Source organism: Elephantulus edwardii, unplaced genomic scaffold, assembly GCF_000299155.1.
Source record: "Elephantulus edwardii isolate Elephantulus edwardi_28Jun2011 unplaced genomic scaffold, EleEdw1.0 scaffold00099, whole genome shotgun sequence".
In the NCBI taxonomy this organism is placed as follows: Eukaryota; Metazoa; Chordata; class Mammalia; order Macroscelidea; family Macroscelididae; genus Elephantulus; species Elephantulus edwardii.
Genome location: NW_006399849.1, coordinates 209,419 through 215,292, shown reverse-complemented (window position 1 = coordinate 215,292; position 5,874 = coordinate 209,419). Strand labels below are relative to the sequence as shown.

The 5,874-nt window shown below is 36.7% G+C and overlaps 1 pseudogene; it reads left to right on the top strand.

Annotated features, from left to right (window-relative positions):
• The first annotated feature begins 1,462 nt into the window (after positions 1-1,462).
• LOC102858234 lies at positions 1,463-2,074 on the top strand (annotated as a pseudogene).
• The last annotated feature ends 3,800 nt before the right edge of the window (positions 2,075-5,874 follow it).

Genomic DNA, 5,874 nt, shown 5'->3' with positions numbered 1-5,874 from the left:
TTCAGTGAGCAAGGTTGTGTCATCTGCATAACGCAGATTGTTGATAGATCATCCACCAATTCTAACGCCATGCCTCTCCTCATAGAGCCCCGCCTCTCGGATAATGTGCTCTGCATACAGGTTGAAAAGGTATGGAGACAGGACACATCCCTGACGTACACCCTTCCCAATTTTGAACCATGCAGTGTTGCCCTGTTCTGTTCTGACTACTGCCTCTTGGTCCAAGTGTAGGTTTCGCATTAGCACGATTAAATGTTCTGGGATTCCCATTCTTCTCAGAGTCAGCCACATTTTGTTATGATCCACGCAGTCAAATACCTTTGCATAATCAATGAAAGAGGTGGAGCTAAGAAAAACAATAGCCTTCACAAAAGCTAATCACAGATTAAATACTCGAGAGTAAATCTAACCAGAAACACAAAGGATCTATTCAAAGAAAACTACAAAACGTTACTACAAGAAACAAAAAGAGACCTGGAGAAATGGAAGAATATCCCTTGCTCATGGACAGGAAGATTCAATATTGTAAAAATAACAATACTACCAAAGGCAATTTATACATTCAATGCAATTCTGATACAAATACCAATTCCATTCTTCAAGGAGACGGAAAAGGCTATCTCCAATTTCATTTGAAATGGCAAGAGACCCCAAATAAGCAAAGCACTCCTTAAAAATAGAAACAAGGTAGGAGGCATCTCACTCCCTGATTTGAAATCCTAGTACACTGCTGTGGTGGTCAAGACAGTGTAGTACTGGTTCAATGTCAGACAGATAGATCAGTGGAATAGAATTGAGAATCCAGAAATCAGCCCATCTGCCTATGGTCAACTGATTTTTGACAAGGAGGTGAAATCAGTAAAGTGGGGAAACAACAGGCTTTTTAACAACTGTTGTTGGCAAAATTGGAAAACTATCTGAAAAACCTCAAGCAAGACCCACACCTCACTCGATATACAAAAACCAATTCCAAGTGGATTATGGACCTAGGACTAAAATAAAAGACTATAAATTTCATTAAAATTCTGGAAGAACTCTAGAAGTCCCAATCCACAATATAAACAGTCTTCCAAGTATCCTGAGTAATCCACAACCATCAAAGGATAAAATAGATGAATGGGACATCCTAAGAATCAAATTCCTATGCACATCCAAAACTTTCTTCTACAAGGTGAAAAAGGAAAGCCACAGACTGGGGAAAAATATTTTGCAATAAAAAAATGCTCAGTAGTTGTAAAAAAAAAGGTGGTATAGTATTTGTACCACACAGGGACAATTTTAGGGAGCTAAAAAATGAGACATGGTTGATTACTCTCTCTTTGAGGACTGAGTTACAAGTTCTAACTTATTTGTAGCAGTGTCAAAAGGATAAGTCAGTAGAGAGTAAAATGGGTAAATGGAAAACCAAGAAAATCAGTTAAGAGGGAGAAAGCTATTCCTTAATGTGCTTAAGAATGATAAAATGGGTCTTTGCCAAAGTTACTGTGAGAATGAGGATCATTCTAGTAGCCAGACTGTTGACATTCCAGAAAATGCCAAGATTAATCTGAAGGACCACACAGTTATTGTGAAAAGCCTGTGGAGGACCTTGCAGAGACACTTCAATCACATCAGTGTAGAACTCAATCTCCTTAGAAAGATGAAGCAGAGACTTCACATTGACAAATGGTGGGGAAACAGAAAGTAACTGGCTACATACAGTTCACACCATCTGCAGTCATGTTCAGAACATGATAAAGGGTGTTACACTGGGCTTTTGATGCAAGATGAGGTCTGTGCAAGCTCCATTCCCCATCAACACCATGATTCAGGAGAGCGGCTCTCTGATTATATTTCTAAACTGCTTAGGTGAAAAAAATATGTTTAGAGGATTCAAATGAGATCAGGTGTTGCTTCTTCAATATCACAAGCCCAGAAAGATGAATTAATTCATGAAGGAGATGACATTGAGCTTGTATCAAACTCAGCTGTTTTGATTCAGCAAGCTACAACAGTAAAAAACAAAGATATCTGAGAAATTTTGGATGATATTTCTATCTCTGAAAAAGGAACTGTTCAGCAGGCTGATGAATAATATTTAGTTTTCTGGCTACAGAAATGAAGCCAGATGAGTTCTAATAGACATCTGATTCTTGCAATAAAATTATATTATTTAAAAAAAAATGATAAAATGAAATACCAACTACATACTTAGTAATAGTTAATTTTAGTCTAAAAGAATAGCCTTTGTAATAAAAGGGAGCTCTGGTGGGCTAGAGGTAAGAAGCTGCACTGCAATTGCAAAGACACGTATTTTCAAATCTATCAGTTGTTCCAGAAAGGCAGTCTCCTCCCTTGTGATATACTGCCTCTGAAATCTAGCTAGAGGGTCAGTTCTATACTGGTATCAAACAACAATTACAAGTAATACAAAGCCATAATTACTGAGAAGACATAAACAAAACTCTTTAAATTTATGTTGTGAATGATTTATGGATAAATAACAGGGAATTTTGTAACAAAGTTGCCATTTAAAACTATTTCCTTGTCACAAACTCATTATGTGCCTACAAAGTGCTTGGGACATACTACTAATCAAAACAGACAGAGCAGGACCAAAATGGTATTAATCTAACAGTAAAAACAAAAGATAAATATCAAAAGAATGCCCACAAAGACACCATTTCAACGTGTGATAAATTATATTGGAAAGAAACAACAGTGTGCTTGGGGGAAATGCCAAGGGGTTATAAATGAGATTGAAAGTCCAGAAAATCCTCATTGGAGGGATGACATTTAAGAAGTCACGAGGTTAATGAAAATAAGCCACTCAAGCAAAGATTAGATGATTCAAAATTTCCAGGTAAAGGAAATACCACCTATAAGCTTTTATGGTGGGAACTAGTTTTGCTTAGTTAAGTAACTTAAACACAATCAATCAGTGTAAGTGATAGTAGTCATACATTTAGCAATAAATGTTTGTAAAAAAAATTAAAAGACAGCTTACAGTACAGGACAGAAAAGAAAGGACAGGCAAGGCTCTTATTATTCAGTCTCTATTTATAATTGCATATGTATGTGAGCTTTTGCATGTGTGTAATTAAAGCTGATATTAGAGATTCTTAATTTTAAGTGAGTTAATCTAGGATATTTAATTGCTGATTTAGTCTATTTCATAAGAGTCTGATTGGATAATGACAAAGTGAGCAGAGAATCTCCATTTTGCATATTTAATTTGATATATTTGGTTCTTGCACTATGTTTTGAGAAACTGCATGTAGATATACGGAGCTCTGATGGTGTTGTACTGTCAACCCAAAGGCATGTGGTTTAAATCCACCAGATGTTCCATGGGAGAAAGATGGCCTAACTCCTCCAGTGCAGTTTACTGCTTCTGAAAACCCACTGGAGAGTTAGCGATGGGTCAGTTCCGACTTGACAGTACAACAATATATAAATATTATACAATATCTGTGGACTATATTTTAGTTTTCAATTTATGCAACCGTTTCCATAGAAAGATTTGTTCTTCTCTTTGCAATTTTTCCTTTTATTCTCCACTTCTGAGCTGTAAAGTTATAAATTGTAAAAAAACGTGTAGATTCAAAGTAAGGATATATTCCTTCTATAGTATAGGATCATTTAATGGAATAAAATGTAAATATCATTCATTACCTTTCATATGTATCATCCTAGTTCACTGTTGAAATTTCCATTTATAGTCCTCAAAAAGTAACATGCTAGCTCTCCATTGTGTTAGTCATGTTGTTGCTGTGTGCTTTCTATCTAGGCCTCATAATTCATTGCCAGGAAATGGAAAGCACTCATAGTCTGCATTCCAGTGGATTTTCAGAGGGTATAAATTATACAAGAGGAGAACACCCATTTTTTCTTCAAGGAGCAGCTGCTGATTTTAACCATATACCTACAGAATCTTGTGCTTTCCAGTAACACTCTATGATCTCTGGCATGCTCGAACCCATAGTTAACAAGCATTGTACCAATCCATATTTTTGAAGGTCTGGAATTCTTTCTTTTCTTTGATTTTTCAACTTTGTCCGCATCATGTCTTTTTCCAAAGACTGGCGCTACCTGACAAAGGGCCCAATGTTGTGAGATGAAGTGTCACTGTCTATGTCTCTAAGGAGTACCCTAGTTGCCTTTGCTTCAATACATATTGTTTGTTTTTTTGGCATTCCAGGGGATACTCAGTACTCTTTACCACAATTCAAAGTTATTAATGCTTCTTCTGTCATCTTTATTGTCCAATTTTCAAATGCATAGGGAGCAAATGAAAATACTGCGGCTTGAAACAAGAACCTAGTCTTTTAAACTACTATCTTTAATATCATTTTGGCAGGTCCTTGACAGCAGATTTCCCAATGCAACATTTTTGTTTGTTTATTTGCTGACTGCGGCTACAATGAATGTTGATGGGATCTAATTAAAATTCAAGTGAGTCAAACTGAAAGCCTAATTTTGGCTCTTGTGTATTTGTTTTCATTTTCTTAAGCTTCAATTGGAACCTGCATGTGAGTAATTAATGGTCTGTTCCAGTAAGTCCCTGGCCTTGTTTTGGTGGCTCATACTGAGTTAATCTATAGATACTTTGCACAGATGTAGTCAATCTGATTCTTCTGTAGTCTATTAGATGATGTCTTTATGAACACTCAGCAGTTTTTTTCTCTTTTAAATGTATTTGGAATGAGTAAATAATTCAGTGTACAAAATTCTATCATTTGACCTCTAGCCTCATTTCTATCACCAAGGCTGTGTTTTCCAACTGTCAGTCCTTCTTGGGTCAAATGGTATTTCTAACTTCTTGAGAAAGTGTCAGACCACCTTCCATAATGGTTGTACCATTTTACATTCCCATTGACAGTAAGTAAGAATTCCAATCTCTCCACAACTTCACCAGCATTTGTTGTTTCCTACTGTGTTGAATTTGGCTACTATTGATGGGATATGACTATATCTCATAGTTGTTTTGACTTACATCTCTCTGTTAATTAGGGATCTTGAACATTTCTTCATGTGGGTTTTTTTTCATATCTAAGTTTCTTCTTTTGTGAAATGTCTATTCATATCCTGTTTCCACTTTATAATTGGGCTGTTTGGGTATTTTTTGTTGAGGTGAGTGTATTTAAGTTTTATATATGAGTCCCTTATCAGATATGTGTTGTTGTTGTTGTTGTTAAGTGCTGTCGAGTCGCAGGCGACTCATAGCGACCCTATGAAGGAGAGTCCTCGACCCTTGGGTACTTTTCATCCTCTCTCCAGGTTCATAGGGTTTCCGGAGGCAAGCTATTATGGAAGTGGATGCCACTCCTCCTTCCATTATCAGCTATGTAGTATGTGTTAAATTGCTTGTCTCTTATCTCACTCCAGTTCAGTGCAGTTCTTCCGCTCTTTCTCTAGTTCTCAAACAATCTGTTTCTAGTGAAAAACAGCTTAATTATGTCTTTTTTTTTTACCTCTGAACAATGTAGTCCTCAGGTCTCTACATCATACCTGCAAATGTTGTTGTTATACGTCCCATGGAGTCCAGTAAGACTTATAGCAACACTATGAACAACTGATCTGAACTCTATACTGGCCTTGTCATCCTCATTATCCCTGACACACTAGGGTCCATTTTTACAGTCAGTGTATCAATCTGTCCAATTGGAAAAATATCTGCAAAAGACTCAAGCAAGACCCACACCACACTCCATACACAAAAACCAACTCAAGGTGGATCATGGACCTAGGACTAAAACCAAGGACGATAAAATTCATTACAGAAAAGCTAGGAACAACACTAGAAGTCCTAATCCACAACATAAACAGTCTTCCCAGTATCCTGGAAAAGCTACAACCAGGAGAAGATAACATAGATGAATGGGACCTTCTAAG